Here is a 17,741-nt window from a genome sequence, read left to right as displayed (position 1 = left end):
TGAGGTGTTTGGATGTGCAGGAAAATCTCTGCTGGATGTGGAAGGATCCTTTGGGGCCTTTGTTGGAGGTGTGGATGCAGGCTTTACACAGTGACAAGTGGAGGGGAGGATGGGTTAGTGGGAAGTGTGGACCTAACCAGGGAGTCACGGAGGGAAAAGTCTCTGTGGACCGCTTCCATATTCACTCCGTGACTCCCTGGTGAGGTCCATGCCACCCACTAACCCGCTCCTCCACTCCCGGCACCTTGCCCTGCCACAGCACGAAGTGTAAAACCTGCACTCACACCTCCCTGCTCACTCTGTCCAAGGCCCCAAAGGATCCTTCCACATCCTGCAGAGATTTTCCTGCACATCCAACCACCTCATCTACTGTGTCTGTTGTTCTTGATGGTGTCTCCTCTACAATGGGGAGACAGGATGCCAACTTGAGGAACGTTTCAGGAAAAATCACTGGGACACATGCACCAAATAACCCCACCGTCCTGTGGCTGACCACTTCAACACACGGCATTAACGTCGACTTCACCAGTTTCCTCATCTCCCCTCCACTCCACCTCTTGCCAGTACCAACCCTCCAACTCAGCACCACCCTCTTGAACTGTCCTACCTGTGCATCTTCCTCCCCACCTATCCACTCCACCCTCTGCTCCGACCTATCACCATCATCCCCTCACCTTCACCCACCTATCACCTTCCCCAAGCCCCACTCCCACCGTCATATTCATCACTCAGCCCCCGTCCCCCAGCCACATATTCCCGATAAAGTGATTTTGCCTGAAACATCGACTCTCTTGCTCCTCGGATGCTGCTTGACCTGCTGTGCTTTTCTAGCACCACACTCTAAAAGACAATGAGCACCAGCCTGCAGAGCAAACAACAAAGACATTCTGCAGCTTGCAACATTACACGACCATTCAACTTGTAATCATTTGCTCGGACGCAGAGATCCTGAACACTCTACACCTTTGTACGAACATTTCACACCTTTGTTTGTCTTGAATGGGAAGGCCATCACACCATCAGCAACACCTTAACCTGCATCCCTCGAAGAGAAATAATGGACATTTAAAACTATTGTACACCCACTGACTTTAATTGGAAAACCATTCACACTCATCGAATACTCAGGAAACTCATTCAGCCCCGAGAGGAGGACCAACAGCTCTGTGATCCAATCCAGATTTGGCAGGAAACATGGGGAACCTCCAGCCGGTATAACTGGGGAACCCTAATCTCTGGGGTTTGTTCAGTTAGAGGTCCGGCCATCATCAAGGGAATCAGTTACAGCCAGTCACAGACTCAGGAAAAGAAGGAGAGCGAGCAATCTTCTTATCCACAACCCTCCAACTACTGATGAGATGTGAGTGGAGAGCCAAGAGACTGACTAGGGCAGTGCCAGCGACACCCACCACTCTCCAAACCAGCACAAGCCACTCTGGGGGCGAGCAGAAGGTCATCGAGACCCTCTGTCCCAGCTCAGTAAGAGAGGGGAGAAAGGGTGGGCTACAGGGCTGACAGTGCAGGGCAGTCCCCAGGGGAGGGAAGTATGAGAGGATCCCGGGATTCGTGTTTACTCTCTGTCACTCTCTCTCTCTATCCTTTCCCCTGTCAGTCAGTAATTAACAGCTCTCTGTAATTCAAACCGCACTGTACCAAGTCAAGACTGCAAGGGTTAACTGGGGAGTTAACAACAGTCAGATAAGTCTCATTTCACTCGATGCATCGCACTGTTTTTTTTCAAAATATTCATTTACCTGTCAATGTTTTAATAAAATCGGAATTTTCTTTGCCTCTGAAGCACCTCCATACCGTGTTTTTCACCACACCATGTCTCATCACATAAGCCCATTGTCAGAACCAGGGAGCTGTTGGATAATAAACTGACCCTCACTCCTTACATAGGGGCAGGAGTGCAGAGGGACTGGAGAAGGTAAAGTTTTAGTCACAAAAAAGAAGGCAGCATACGTCAGGAATAGACAGCAGGGATTGAGTGAATCCCTTGAAGAGTATAAAGGCAGTGCAAGTATATTTAAGAGGGAATTTAGGAGGGCAAAAAGGGAACATGGGATAGCTTTGGCAATCGGGTTAAGAAGAATCCAAAGGGATTTTTACACATACATTGAGAACAAAGAAGTAACGAGGGAGAAAATAGGGCCCCTGTAAGATCAGCCTATGTGTGGAATTGCAGGAGATGGGGGAGATACTAAATGAATACTTTGCTTCCGTGTTCACTTTGGAAAAAGATATGAAAACCAGAGAATTGGTGAAATAAATGACGCCATCTTGAACAATGTCCACATTACAGAGGGAGGAGGAGCTGGATGTCTTAAATCACAGAAAGGATGATGAACACGTGGAACCTGATCAGGTTTACCTGAGAACTCTGTAGGAAGCTAGGGAAGTAATTTCTGGGCCACTTGCTGAGATACACGTTTCATCGATAACCACAGGTGAGGTGCCGGAAGACTGGAGGTTGACTAACGTGGATGGGAAAGATGGGAAGGAAAATCCAGGGAATTATAGACTGGTGAGCCTGAAATCAGTGGTGGGAAGGTTGTTGGAGGGAATTCTGAGGGACAGCACTTACATGAATTTGGAAAGGCAAGGACTGATTCGGGAAAGACAATATGGCTTTGTCATGGGAATTCATGTCTCACTGACCTGATCTTTTGAAGAATTGTCGAAGAGGATTGATGAAAGCAGAGTGGTGGTCTTTAGATTAGATTAGATTACTTACAGTGTGGAAACAGGCCCTTTGGCCCAACAAGTCCACACTGCCCCGCCAAAGCGCAACCCACCCATACCCCTACATCTACCCCTTACCTTACACTATGGGCAATTTAGCATGGCCAATTCACCTGATCTGCACATCTTTGGTCTTAATCTATATGGACTTCAGTAAGGCACTTGACAAGGTTCCTCATGGTAGCCTGTTTAGCGGGGTTAGATCATGTGGAATAGAGGGAGAACTAGCCATTTTGATGTGGAATTGGCTCAAAGGGAGGAGACAGAGGGTGTTGGTTATTTTTCAGTCAGGAGGCCTATGACTAGTGGTGTCCCACTGGGTTCTGTCAGTTACATAAATGACTTGGTTGTGAACATAAGAGGCAGAGTTCCTAAATTGCAGATGATACTAAAGTTGGAGGTGCAGTGGACAGGGAAGAAGCTTTCCCTCACAGTACAATGGGATCTCGATCAGATGGGCCAGCGGGCTGAGCAGTGGCAGATGGAGTTTAATTTAGATAAATGTGAGGTGCTGTATTTTGGGAAGGTAAATCAGGCAGGACCCACACAGTTAATGGTAAGGTCCTGGGGAGTGTTGCTCAACAAAGAGACCTTGGAGTGCAGGTTCATAGTTCTTTGATAGTGGAGTTGCAGATAGATAGGATAGTGAAGAATGCGTTTGGTATGCTTTCCTGTATTGGTCAGAGCATTGAGTATAGGAGTTGGAGGGTCATGTTGTGGCTGTATAGGACATTGGTTCGGCCATGTTTGGAATACTGTGTTCACTTCCGATCTTCCTGCTTATGCTGTGAAATTTGAACAGGCTCAGAAACGATTTATGAAGATGTTGCCAGGGTTGGAGGGTTTGAGCTATAGGGAGAGGCTGAATAGACTGGGGCTATTTTCCCTGGAGCACCGGAGGCTCAGGGGTGACCTTACAGAAGTTTATAAAATTGTGACGGGCATGGACAGGGTGAAGAGCTAAAGACTTTTCCCCGGTGTTGGGGGACTTCAGAACTGGAGCGCGTAGGTTTAAGGAGAGGGGAAAGATAGAAGGGGCAACTTTTTCACGCAGATGTGGTGCATGTATGGAATGAGCTGCCAGAGGAAGTGGTGGATGTAAATACAGTTACATTGAAAAGGCACCTGGATGGGTATGTTAATAGGAAGAGCTTGGAGGGATATGAGTGAAATACGAGCAAATGGGGCAGGAGTAATTGAGGATATTTGGTCTTAATGGACGAGTTGGACAGCTCCATGACTCTGTGACTCCAATTGGAGCGTTACACAGCAACGAGGCCAGTCCCATCGTTCCCAACACCGGGGACAGGTAGAACCTCAGTACATGGTGACAATTGGTGTCTATGTACCAAGGGTCTACACACAGCTTGATGCAGCCGCACACAAAGGGGGCAATCAGGGTGAGGGTGATGTTGGGTATGTTCGCATACTACACTCGCATGGCACCTGCCCCATCCATTGTGCATTCGCCATGTTGTGGCCCCTTCTGAAAACCCTAAACTTGATTCTTCACCAATTCACACGTGGCCCCCTCACGCACTCCTGACCACATTCCCCAATTCGAAACCACCCCCCCCACTCCACCACCCACCCACCCAGAGGACTACCGTTGGGATGAAAGAGCAACTGGGTGATAATAAGAGCACATCTGCAGTTAGAATCCAGAGGCTCTCGAGATTGAGACGCTGTTACGGCCACCTTTGTTTGGCATTGTCTCTGTCTCTCTCCTCCTGTCTCTATTTCTGTCTCCCACTATGTGCTATCTCTGCTTCGCACTGTCTCTCTCTCTCTCTCTCTCTCTGTCCCTCTTTCTTTCTCTCTGTGTCAATGTCTCCCTTTCTATTTCCTCTTCAGTTTGCTGAGTAAAACACTCACTGCCTGCATCAATGGCATTGCCCATGCAATGGTTGCACAGCACGATCCCAGCCCAGCGCCACAGTAGCAGCCGGCCTGAGAATCTGATTACTTTCTCCTCTGTGATGCTGTTTCAGTGTTAACTGTTGATCCAGAAACCAACTAATCTCAAACGTCTCTCTCTATACACACACATATCATAAAAGTGATGAGCTTAGAGCATGGATCCGTACCTGGTGATAAGATGTTGTGGCCATAACAGAGACATGGGTTTCTCAGGGGCAGGAATGGTTGCTGGATGTTCCAGGGTTTAGAACATTTAAAAAGAATAGGGAGGGGGGGGAAAAAGAGGACGGGGTATAGCACTGCTAATCAGAGAGGGTATCACAGGTACAGAAGTTACCATTGTCGAGGAGGGTTTGCCTAAAGAGTCAGTATGGGTGGAAAATAGGAACAGTAAGGGAGCAGTCACCTCATTAGGGGTTTACTACAGGCCCCCCTAATAGCAGCAGGGAGATTAAAGAAAGCATAGGTTGGCAGATTTTGGAAAAGTGTAAATGTAGTAGGGTTGTTGTAATGGGTGACTTTACCTTTCCCAATATTGATTGGAACCTCCTTCGAGCAGATGGTTTGGAAGGAGCTGTTTTTGTAAGGTGTGTTCAGGAGGGTTTCATAACTCAGTACATTGACAGGCCGACAAGGGGAGAGGCCATTTTGGATTTGGTGCTCGGCAATGAGCCGGGGCAGGTGTCAGATCTTGCGGTGGGAGAGCATTTTGGTGATAGTGACCACAACTGCCTCACATTCTACATAGCGATGGAGAAGGAGAGAAGCAGCCACAATGGGAAGATATTTAATTGGGGAAAAGGAAACTATGATACTATCAGACGTGCGTTGGGAAGCATGGACTGGGAGCAATTGTTCCATGGAAAAGGCACTACAGACATGTGGAGACTGTTTAAGGAACAGTTGTTGCGAGTGATGCAGAAATGTGTTCCTCTGAAACAGGCAAGAAAGGGTAAGATAAAGGAACCTTGGATGACGAGAGCGGAGAAGCTTCTCGTCAAAAGAAAGAAGGCAGCTCACATAAGGTGGAGGAAACAAGGGTCTTGCTCTGCTCTAGAGGATTACAGGCAGGCGAGGAAGGAGCTCAAAAATGGTCTGAGGAGAGCCAGGAGGGGGCACGAAAAAGACTTGGCAGGAAGGATTAGGGAGAATCCAAAGGCATTTTACACTTATGTGTGGAATAAGAGAATGATCAAAGAAAGAGTAGGGCCGATCAGGGATAGCATAGGGAACTTGTATATAGAGTCTGAGGAGGTAGGGGAAGCCCTAAGTGAGTTTTTTGCTTCTGTCTTTACTAAAGAAAAGGACCTTGTAGTGAATGAAACCATTGAGGAGCAGGTAAGCATTCTGGAACAGGTAGAGATTGAGGAAACTGATGTGTTTAAAATTTTGACAAACATTAAGATTGACAAGTCGCCAGGGCCAGACCAGATTTGTCCTCGGCTGCTTTGGGAAGTGAGAAATGTGATTGCTTCGCCGCTTGCCAAGATCTTTGCATCCTCGCTCTCCACTGGAGTCGTACCTGAGGACTGGAGGGAGGCAAATGTAATTCCTCTCTTCAAGAAAGGAAATAGGGAAATCCCCGGCAATTACAGACCAGTCAGTCTCACGTCTGTCGTCTGCAAGGTGTTAGAAAGGATTCTGAGGGGTAGGATTTATGACCATCTGGAAGAGCATGACTTGATTAAAGGCAGTCAGCACGGCTTTGTGAGGGGCAGGTCATGCCTGACAAATCTTATAGAGTTCTTTGAGGATGTTACTGGACAGGTTAATGAGGGTCGAATGGTGGACTTCAGTAAGGCATTTGATAAGGTTCCCCATGGTAGGCTCGTTCAGAAGGTCAGGAGGAATGGGATACAGGGAAATTTAGCTGTCTGGATACAGAATTGGCTGGCGACGGAAGACAGCGAGTGTCGTAGAAGGAAAATACTCTGCCTGGAAGTCAGTGGTGAGTGGTGTTCCACAGGGCCTCTACTCTTTATAGTTTTTATTAATGACTTGGATGAGGAGATTGAACGATGGGTTAGCAAGTTTGCAGATAACACTAAGGTTGGAGGTGTCTTTGACAGTATAAGAGGACTGTTGTAGGCTGCAGCGTGACATTGACTGGACGCAGAGATGGGCTGAGACGTGGCAGGTGGAGTTCAACCTGGACAAGGGACGGCTGAAAAATGGGAAGCCTTCAGAAATGAGATAACAAGGATCCAGAGAAAGTATATTCCTGTCAGGGTGAAAGGGAAGGCTGGTAGGTATAGGGAATGCTGGATGACTAAAGAAATTGAGGGTTTGGTTAAGGAAAAAAAGGAAGCATATATCAGGTATAGACAGGATAGATCGAGTGAATCCTTAGAAGAGTATGAAGAAAGTAGGAGTACACTTAAGAGGGAAATCAGGAGGGCAAAACAGCGAAATGAGATAGCTTTGGCAAATAGAATTAAGGAGAATCCAAAGGGGTTTCACAAATATATTAAGGACAAAAGGGTAACTAGGGAGAGAATAGGGCCCCTCAAAGATCAACAAGGCGACCTTTATGTGGAGCCACAGAAAGTGGGGGAGATACTAAATGAATATTTTGCATCAGTATTTACTGTGGAAAAGGATATGGAAGATATAGACTGTAGGGAAATAGATCTTGCAAAACATCCAGATTACAGAGGAGGACGTGCTGGATGCCTTGAAACAGTTAAAGGTGGATGAATCCCAAGGACCTGATCAGGTGTACCTGAGAACCCTGTGGAAAGCTAGAGAAGTGATTGCTGGGCCTCTTGCTGAGATATTTGTACCATCGATAGTCACAGGTGAGGTGCCGGAAGACTGGAAATTGGCAAACGTGGTGCCACTGTTTAAGAAGGGTGATAAAGACAAGCCAGGGAACTATAGACCGGTGAGCCTGACCTCGGTGGTGGGCAAGTTGTTGGAGGGAATCCTGAGGGACAGGATGTACATGTATTTGGAAAGGCAAGGATCGTCAACATGGCTTTGTGCGTGGGAAATCATGTCTCACAAAGTTGATTGAGTTTTTTGAAGAAGTAACAAAGAAGATTGATGAGGGCAAAGCAGTAGATGTGATCTATATGGACCTCAGTAAGGTGTTCGACAAAGTTCCCCATGGGAGACTGATTAGCAAGGTTAGATCTCATGGAATTCAGGGAGAATTACCATTTGGATACAGAACTGGCTCAAAGGTCGAAGACAGAGGGTGGTGGTGGAGGGTTGTTTTTCAGACTGGAGGCCTGTGACCAGTGGAGTGCCACAAGGATCGGTGCTGGGCCCTCTACTTTTTGTCAATTACATAAATGATTTGGATGCGAGCATAAGAGGTACAGTTAGTAAGTTTGCAGATGACACCAAAATTGGAGGTGTAGTGGACAGCGAAGAGGGTTACCTCAGATTACAACAGGATCTGGACCAGATGGGGCAATAGGCTGAGGAGTTGCAGATGGAGTTTAATTCAGATAAATGCGAGGTGCTGCATTTTGGGAAAGCAAATCTTAGCAGGACTTATACACTTAATGGCAAAGTCCTAGGGAGTGTTGCTGAACAAAGAGACCTTGGAGTACAGGTTCATAGCTCCTTGAAAGTGGAGTCACAGGTAGATAGGATAGTGAAGAAGGCGTTTGGTATGCTTTCCTTTATTCGTCAGAGTGTTGAGCACAGGAGTTGGGAGGTCATGTTGCAGCTGTATAGGACATTGGTTAGGCCACTGTTGGAATATTGTGTGAATTTCTGGTCTCCTTCCTATCGGAAAGATGTTGTGAAACTTGAAAGGGTTCAGAAAAGATTTACAAGGATGTTGCTAGGTTTGGAGGATCTAAGCTATAGGGAGAGGCTGAACAGGTTGGAGCTGTTTTCCCTGGAGTGTCGGAGGCTGAGGGGTGACCTTATAGAGGTGTATAAAATTATGAGGGGCATAGATAGGATAAATAGACAAAGTCTTTTCCCTGGGGTCGTGTTGTCCAGAACTAGAGGGTTTAGGGTGAGAAGGGAAAGATATAAAAGAGACCTAAGAGGCAACTTTTTCACGCAGAGGGTGGTACGTGTATGGAATGAGCTGCCAGAGGATGTGGTGGAGGCTGGTACAATTGCAACATTTAAGAGGCATTTGGTTGGGTATATGAATAGGAAGGGTTTGGAGGGATATGGGCCGGGAACTGGCAGGTGGGACTAGATTGGGTTGGTTGGCGTGGACGGGTTGGACCGAAGGGTCTGTTTCCATGCTGTACATCTCTATGACTCTAAATGTGAAGTGATGCATTTTGGAAGGTCGAACTTGAAAGTTGAATACAGGATTAAAGACAGGATTCTTGGCAGTGTGGAGGAACAGAGGGATCTTGATGTGCAGGTTCATAGATCCCTTAAAATTGCCACCCAGGTGGACAGGGTTGTTAAGAAAGCAAATGGTGTTTTGGCTTTCATTAACAGGGGGATTGAGTTTAAGAGTCGTGAGATCTTGTTGCAGGTCTATAAAACTTTGGTTAGACCGCACTTGGAATACTGTGTCCAGTTCTAGTCGCCATATTATAGGAAAGATATGGATGCTTTGGAGAGGTTTCAGAGTAGGTTTACCAGGATGCTGCCTGGAATGGAGGGCTTATCTTACGAAGAGAGGTTGACTGAGCTCGGATTTTTTTCATTGGAAAATAGAAGGAAGGGAGGGGAGCTAATTGAGGTGTACAAGAAAATAAGTGGCATAGATAGAGTTGATAGCCAGAAACTTTTTGTCAGTGCAGAAATTGTTAACACGAGGGGTCGTAGCTTTAAGCTGTTTGGTAGAAAGTGTAGAGGGGATGTCAGAGGCGGGTTCTTTACGCAGAGAGTTGTGAGAGCATGGAATGCGTTGCCAGCAGCAGTTGTGGAAGCGAGGTCATTGGGGATATTTACGAGACTGCTGGACATGCATATGGTCGCAGAAATTTGAGAGTTCGTACATTAGGTTTACTTCACATGAGGATCAAGAGTCGGCACAACATCGTGAGCTGAAGGGCCTGTCCTGTGCTGTACTGTTCTATGTTCTATCACTCTGTGTATTACTCTCTATCTCTCTCTTTCTCTCTCCCCACACAGACAATCTCAACCAGAGAGAGCTGCTCTCTCTCACACGACAGAGAGAGAAATAATGAGTTGAGAATTAATTTGAACATTCTTCTGCAGATTTATTCTCCCTGAGGGGTTCACTGTCTCCATCCCAGTGTGTCGACACATTGCAATGTCTCTCAGTCCCCTCCCAGAGAGCTGCCTGTACCATTGAGATGTTAATGTCAGGACTTGAACTTTGTTGGATCTCCCTGAACATTGTCATGTTAATTCTAGCACAGGAAAGCTTGACCATTCCTTGTTTCCTTTTAAGTTTTTTCGCCATTTTTATGCTTTCTAATGTATATCAGTGCAGTTTGAAAACATTAAACATTGACCCCTCAGTAGCCTTGAAGATTGTCTGTCCCTAAATCTACCATCAAACACAGAACTGGCCAGACCGTGGAAATACTTGCTGAAGTTTCTTCGGGGTTTTCCTGCTGTCAGTGTGACTCCCAGCTATAGCTCTCTCTCTCTCTCTCTCTCTCTCTGTCTTTATCCGTGTCTCTTCCATCCTCCCCCACACATCACACATTACTCTGACATTATACCAAGTCTTTAAGGAGAGTTTCACATTCAGGGTTTTAATTTCCTCTGTGGGGAGTCCTGTGTGTCAGACACTTAAAATGTTTGTGTCAAATCCCAAGGCCCTGGTTATTTTAACCCCAGGCTTCAAACTTACTTTAAAATGACAGAGCCACAGTTAACCAGAGTTAACCAGAGACCCTTAAAAATCCAGGGTGTCCCAGAGGAAATCAAACCTTGGGGTAACAAACAGACACAACTCACATGGGCCCCATGGGATGTGGCCTGTCGAATAGGCCTCAGGCCGATGTCCGCCCCTCCCCTCTGGAGGAAACTTCTGTCCAAGGGAAGGATTTCTTGTCCTGTCGTAGTTTCAAAATAGCAATTCCTGCAAGGGGTGGGTGGAGAGAGTGGGAGGGAAAAAGATTATTGGAACTGGAAAGCGGGGGAGATTTTCAAACAAATTACACAGCAAGAGCTCATTCCTTCACACACAACATCCCTTAGCAAAACCAAGTATGATCAAATTGAGAAAATAGTTTGGGGATTTCAATCCCAGGTCCATTGGTCAGCCTTAAAACTATGGGTTCATCGAAACAGTTGTTGCATCGAGTGCATTACCGCAGGCTGTCAGAGCACAGCAGGATCTCACAACAGCAACATGTCAGCAGCAAGATCTGATCAATTTTTCTGATGGAGGCTGCTTAAATGTTCAATATTTGTTACAACTACACGCACGGACATAACTGCTATTTCACAATTTCAAATGCCTCTCCCTCCTTCCCTCTCTCTCTTTCTCTTGTCTCTCTCCCATTTACAAGTCTCGCTCTCACACCCAAAGTCAATTTTAACATCCACACATTATTACTCTGACATTATCACAAGTCTTCAAGAGACATTTTAACATTTAGGGTTTTCATTTTCTATTTGGGAAGTCCTGTCCCTCAGACACTTGCTGTGGGTGGGGATGTGGAGGTTAACAAAATTGGGTGTCAAATCCGAAGACCTTGGTTACTTTAACCCTAGGCTTCAAACCTGTTTTAAAATGACAAGGCCACAATCTGACAGGACCCAGTTAACCAGAGGCCTGTTAAAAAAAAGGGTCCAACAGAAGCACCCACTCTTTGGGGGAATAAAGGAACACAACTGAGGTGGGGCCCCATGGAGTGCGGCCTGTGGAACAGGCCTCAGGACGGTGTGCCCTCTTGGAGGATGCTCTTGTTCAAAATTCACCTTGTCCCAAACTCTCTTTGGATCTTCTAAGTGACTATAATTCCCTGGGAAAAAAAGAGACGGGATCAATTAAAAGACGGAGCAAGAAAACGCTAAGAGAGATGGCACAGCAAGATTCCAGGGATTTGTCTATTGTCTATTTCCTCTCTCAGTAACATCCAAACATTAAACATGTCAGCTGAAAGTTGAATTTTCAGGCCAGACCCTTTTGAAAACTTTACACAATGAGGTTTTAGCTGATGAGAATACTCACAGCCTGCAAAGATAGTGTGATGGCAATTGATGCACAACAAGATCCCAGATGGAACAATGTTGCAGCAGCCAGATCATCCGGTTCCTTTCTCCTCTGTAATGCTAGTCAAGTATTGATTATTTGCTCCAATGCCAGAAACTAACGTTACTGCTGTTTCACAATCTCAAATAGCTCTCCCTCTCTCTCCTCCTGGAAGTGGGTATTGACACTCACTCTGTGGAATGGTATGGAACAAACTCCTGGAGCTGCAGCTTGCTCAGGCCTTGGATCCTCCAAAAGAACACAGAACAACACAGCAATAGGAACAGGCCCTTCAACCCTCCAAGCCTGTGCCAACTCATTTTGTCCTTACTTTCGAAAACTGTCTTGGAAAACTGTCATTTTTTTCCTCCAGACGTCGGGTGGCTTGGATTTGGCAGTGGAGGAGGTCCAGGACTTGCATGTCCTTGTCAGACTAGGAGGGGGAATTGAAGTGCTCAGCCACAGGGCGGTGGGGTTGTTTGGTGTGTGTGTGTGTCCCAGAGATGTTCCCTGAAACATTCCTCAAGTTGGCATCCTGTGTCCTCAATGTGGAGGAGACACCATCAAGAGCAACAGACAGTAGATGAGGTGGTTGGATGTGCAGGAAAATCTCTGCCGGATGCGAAAGGATCCTTTTGGGGCCTTGGACAGAGGTGAGCAGGGAGGTGTGGGTGCAGGTTTTACACTTCATTCGGTGGCACGGCAAGGTGCAGGGAGTGGAGGAGGGGGTTAGTGGGGGGCATGGACCTCACCAGGGAGTCACGGAGTGAACGTGGAAGCGGTCTGCAGATACTGTTCCCTCCATGACTTCCTGGTTAGGCCCACACTCCCCACCAACCCACACTCCATTCCCGGCACCTTCCCTTATCACGGCAAGAGGTGTAAAACCTGTACCCACATCTCCCCCCTTACCCCCGATCAAGGCCCCAAAGGATCCTTCCACATCTGGCAGAGATTTTTCTGTGCATCCAAACACCTCATCTATTGTGTCTGTTGCACCCGATGTGGTCTCTTCTACATTCGGAGACAGGACACCACTATGCGGATCGTTTCAGGGAACATCTCTGGGACACACGCACCAAACAAACCCCACTGCCCTGTGACTGAACACTTCAACTCCCTCGCTGACTCCACCAAGGACCAAGGACGTCCTCCACTGGGAATCCTCCACTGCCAAGTCCAAGCCACCCGACGCCTGGAGGAGGAACACCTCAGCACAGTTACTGCCTTTGCTGTTTGAATTCATGTATCGCTGGACATCGGGGTGCATCTGGGAAAATTAACAAGCAGTGAAATTCACAACTAATCTTGGAGGAACTGTTGGGCGAAGTTCACAGCACAGAATCAGATCAGTTAATTGTTGTTTTAAGTCTGTCCAAGAGAGAGGCTGCAGTAGTGGGTACAGTGGATTCTTTCTTGATTATATGTTTTTGGAGATAAGGCTCTTGATTAAACTTAAAATATAAGCCAGAGCTATTCATTTAACCTAGGGCAGTGTTTGTAGAGGAATAAGACTGTGTATTTTCTGGGTCTGTAGATTGTGAAGGAGCAAAAATGGCCTTTTGCAGTGATATGTACTTCATGTCAGATGTGGGAGTTTAAAGAGAGTTTAAGGGTTACTGCAGATTATATCTGCCATAAATGCTGTTGGATGCGAATGTTATCAGATCGAGTGGATCGGTTGGAGAGACAGATAGAAGCAATGAGGAATTTGCAACAGCAACAGTATGTGATGGATGACAGATATAGGAAGGGAGAAAGTCTCAGATACAGTCACATAGATGGGTTAACTCCAGGAAGGGTAGGAGAGGTAGGCAGCTAGTGCAGGAGTCTTTTGTGGATATACCCATTTCAAACACGTATGCTGTTTTGGAAAATGTAGGGGGTGATGGATTCTCAGGGGAATGTAGCACGAACAGCCAAGTTTCTGGTATTGAGACTGGCTCTAATGCAACGAGGGGTAGGTCAGCTTCCAAGAGATCAATAGTGTTAGGGGATTCTGTAGTCAGAGGTAGAGACAGACGTTTCTGTGGCCAGCAGAGAAAAAGCAGAATGGTGTGTTGTTTCCCTGGTGCCAGGATCAAGGATGTCTCAGAGAGGGTGCAGAATGTTCTCACGGGGGAGAGGGTTCAGCAGGAGGTCATTGTCCACATTGGAACCAACAACATTGGAAGGGAAAAGGTTGAGACTCTGAAGGGAGATTACAGAGAGTTAGGCAGAAATTTAAAAAGGAGGTCCTCAAGGGTAGTAATATCTAGATTACTCCCAGTGCTATGAGCTAGTGAGGGTAGGAATAGGAGGATAGAGCAGATGAATGCATGGCTGAGGAGCTGGTGTATGGGAGAAGGATTCACATTTTTGGATCATTGGAATCTCTTTTGGGGTAGAAGTGACCTGTACAAGAAGGATGGATTGCACCTAAATTGGAAGGGGACTAATATACTGGCAGGGAAATTTGCTAGAATTGCTCGGGAGGATTTAAACTAGTAAGGTGGGGGGTGGGACCCAGGGAGATACTGAGGAAAGCGATCAATCTGAGATGGGTACAGCTGAGAACAGAAGTGAGTCAAACAATCAGGGCAGGCAGGGACAAGGTAGGACTAATAAATTAAACGGCATTTATTTCAATGCAAGGGGCCAAACAGGGAAGGCAGATGAACTCAGGGCATGGTTAGGAATATGGGACTGGGATACCATAGCAATTACGGAAACATGGCTCAGGGATGGGCAGGACTGGCAGCTTAATGTTCCAGGATACAAATGCTTCAGGAAGGATACAAAGGGAGGCAAGAGAGGAGAGGAAATGGCATTTTTGATAAGGGATAGCATGACAGCTGTGCTGAGGGAGGATATTCCCGGAAATACATCCAGGAAAGGTATTTGGGTGGAACTGAGAAATGAGAAAGGGATGATCACCTTATTGGGATTGTATTATCGATCCCCCAATAGTCAGAGGGAAATTGAGAAACAAACTTGTAAGGAGATCTCAGCTATCTGGAAGAATAATAGGGGATTTTAACTTTCCAAATATCGACTGGGACTGCCATAATGTTAAAGGTTTAGATGGAGATGAATTTCTTAAGTGTGTACAAGACAGTTTTATGATTCACTATGTGGATGTACGTACTAGAGAAGGTGCAAAACCTGACCTACTCCTGGGAAATAAGGCAGGGCAGGTGACTGAGGTGCCAGTGGGGGAGCACTTTGGGGCCTGCGACTATAATTCTATTCGTTTTAAAATAGTGATGTAAAAGGATAGACCAGATCTAAAAATTGATATTCTAAATTGGAAAATGGCCAATTTTGACGCTATTGGCAAGAACTTTCAAAAGATGATTGGAGGCAGATGTTTGCAGGTCCAGGGACGGCTGGAAAATGGAAACCCTTCAGAAATGAGATAACAAGAATCCAGAGAAAGTATATTCCTGTCAGGGTGAAAGGGAAGGCTGGTGGGTAGAGAGAATGCTGGATGACTAAAGAAATTGAGGGTTTGGTTAAGAAAAAGAAGGAAGCATATGTCAGGTACAGACAGGATAGATCAAGTGAATCCTTAGAAGAGTATAAAGAAAATAGGAGTACACTTAAGAGGGAAATCAGGAGGGCAAAACAGGGACATGAGATAGCTTTGGCAAATAGAATTAAGGAGAATCCAAAGGGGTTTCACAAATATATTAAGGACAAAAGGGTAACTAGGGAGAGAATAGGGCCCCTCAAAGATCAGCAAGGCAGTCTTTGTGTGGAGCCACGGAAAGTGGGGGAATTATAAAATGAATATTTTGCATTAGTATTTACTGTGGAAAAGAATATGGAAGATAGGGAAATCGATGGTGACATCTTGCAAAATGTCCAGATTACAGAGGAGGAAGTGCTGGATGTCTTCAAACGGTTAAAGGTGGATAAATCCCCAGGACTTGATCAGGTGTACCCGAGAACTCTGTGGGAAGCTGGAGAAGTGATTGCTGGGCCTCTTGCTGAGATATTTGTATCATCGATAGTCACAGGTGAGATGCTGGAAGACTGAGTTTGGCAAACGTGGTGCCACTGTTTAAGAAGGGTGGTAAAGAGAAGCCAGGGAACTATAGACCGGTCAGCCTGACCTCGGCGGTGGCCAAGTTGTTAGAGGGAATCCTGAGGGACAGAATGTACATGTATTTGGAAAGGCAAGGACTGATTAGGGATAGTCAACATGGCTTTGTGCGTGGGAAATCATGTCTCACAAACTTGATTGAGTTTTTTGAAGAAGTAACAAAGAAGATTGATGAGGGCAGAGCAGTAGATGTGATCCATATGGACTTCAGTAAGGCGTTCGACAAGGTTCCCCATGGGAGACTGATTAACAAGGTTAGATCTCATGGAATACAGGGAGAATTAGGCATTTGGATACAGAACTGGCTCAAAGGTGGGTGGGCAGAGGGTGGTGGTGGAGGGTTGTTTTTCAGACTGGAGGCCTGTGACCAGTGGAGTGCTGGTCACAGGGATCAGTGCTGGGCCCTCTACTTTTTGTCATTTACATAAATGATTTCTATGCGAGCATAAGAGGTACAGTTAGTCAGTTTGCAGATGACACCAAAATTGGAGGTGTAGTGGACAACGATGAGGGTTACCTCAGATTACAACAGGATCTGGACCAGATGGGCCAATGGGCTGAGAAATGGCAGATGGTGTTTAATTCAGACAAATGTGAGGTGCTGCATTTTGGGAAAGCAAATCTTAGCAGGACTTATACACTTAATGGTAAGGTCCTAGGGAGTGTTGCTGAACAAAGAGACCTTGGAGTGCAGGTTCATAGCTCCTTGAAAGTGGAGTCGCAGATAGATAGGATAGTGAAGAAGGCGTTTGGTATGCTTTCCTGTATTGGTCAGAGTACTGAGTACAGGAGTTGGGATGTCATGTTGCGGCTGTACAGGACATTGGTGTATTGCGTGCAATTCTGGTCTCCTTCCTATCGGAAAGATGTTGTGAAACTTGAAAGGGTTCAGAAAAGATTTACAAGAATGTTGCCAGGGTTGGAGGATCTGAGCTATAGGGAGAGGTTGTTTTCCCTGGAGTGTCGGAGGCTGAGGGGTGACATTATAGAGGTTTACAAAATTATGAGGGTTATAGATAGGATTAATAGACAAAGTCTTTTCCCTGGGGTCGCAGAGTCCAGAACTAGAGGGCATAGGTTTAGGGTGAGAGGGGAAAGATATAAAAGAGACCTAAGGGGCAACTTTTTCACGTAGAGGGTGGTACGTGTATGGAATGAGCTGCCAGAGGATGTGGTGGAGGCTTGTACAATTGCAATATTTAAGAGGCATTTGGATGGGTATATGAATAGGAAGGGTTTGGAGGGATATGGGCCGGGCGCTGGCAGGTGGGACTAGATTGGGTATGGGATATCTGGTCGACATGGACAGGTTGGACCGAAGGGTCTGTTTCCATGCTGTACATCTCTATGACTCTATCTTCCACCTTGGGACCCTCCGACCACGCAACATTACCATCGACCTCACCAGTTTCCTCATCTCCCCTCCCCCACCTCATCCCAAAACCAACTCTCCAACCCAGAACCCCATCTTGACGTGTCCTATCTGTCCATCTTCCTTCCCACCTATCCACTCTACCCTCCCCTCCAATCTATGAACCCCCCCTCCCCCCCCCCCCCCCCCCACCACCACCTGCATCTACCTATCACCTTCCCAGCTACCTTCACCCCAGCCCCACTGCCAACCCCTGTTTATGTTTCAGGCCCCTTCCTCCCGTCCCACATTGCTGATGATGGGCTTATGGCTGAAACGTCGACTCTTCTGTTCCTTGGATGCTGCCTGCCCTGCTGTGCTTTTTCAGTGCCACACTGTTTGACTCTGATCGCCAGCATCTGCAGCCCTCACTTTCTCTTTTGAGCTGAGGCATTTGTGGGGGCCTTCCTTTATCTTACCCCTGTTCCAGACTGCTGCCCCTGGGCTTGCATATTGCCTCGTCTGTCCCAGCT

The 17,741-nt window shown here is 46.6% G+C and overlaps 1 long non-coding RNA gene across 1 annotated transcript in view; it reads right to left on the bottom strand.

Moving 5' to 3' along the window:
• Positions 1-17,741, bottom strand: part of LOC140484550 (uncharacterized) — a 37,078-nt gene that overhangs the window by 17,249 nt on the left and 2,088 nt on the right. Inside the window, exon 2 of the long non-coding RNA XR_011962289.1 lies at positions 10,528-10,651. This is a non-coding gene — a long non-coding RNA (uncharacterized lncRNA). The remainder of the gene's footprint in view (positions 1-10,527; positions 10,652-17,741) is intronic.

Source organism: Chiloscyllium punctatum, chromosome 13 (genome assembly GCF_047496795.1).
Source record: "Chiloscyllium punctatum isolate Juve2018m chromosome 13, sChiPun1.3, whole genome shotgun sequence".
NCBI classification, from domain to species: domain Eukaryota; kingdom Metazoa; phylum Chordata; class Chondrichthyes; order Orectolobiformes; family Hemiscylliidae; genus Chiloscyllium; species Chiloscyllium punctatum.
This window is presented reverse-complemented; position numbering and strand designations above follow the sequence as displayed.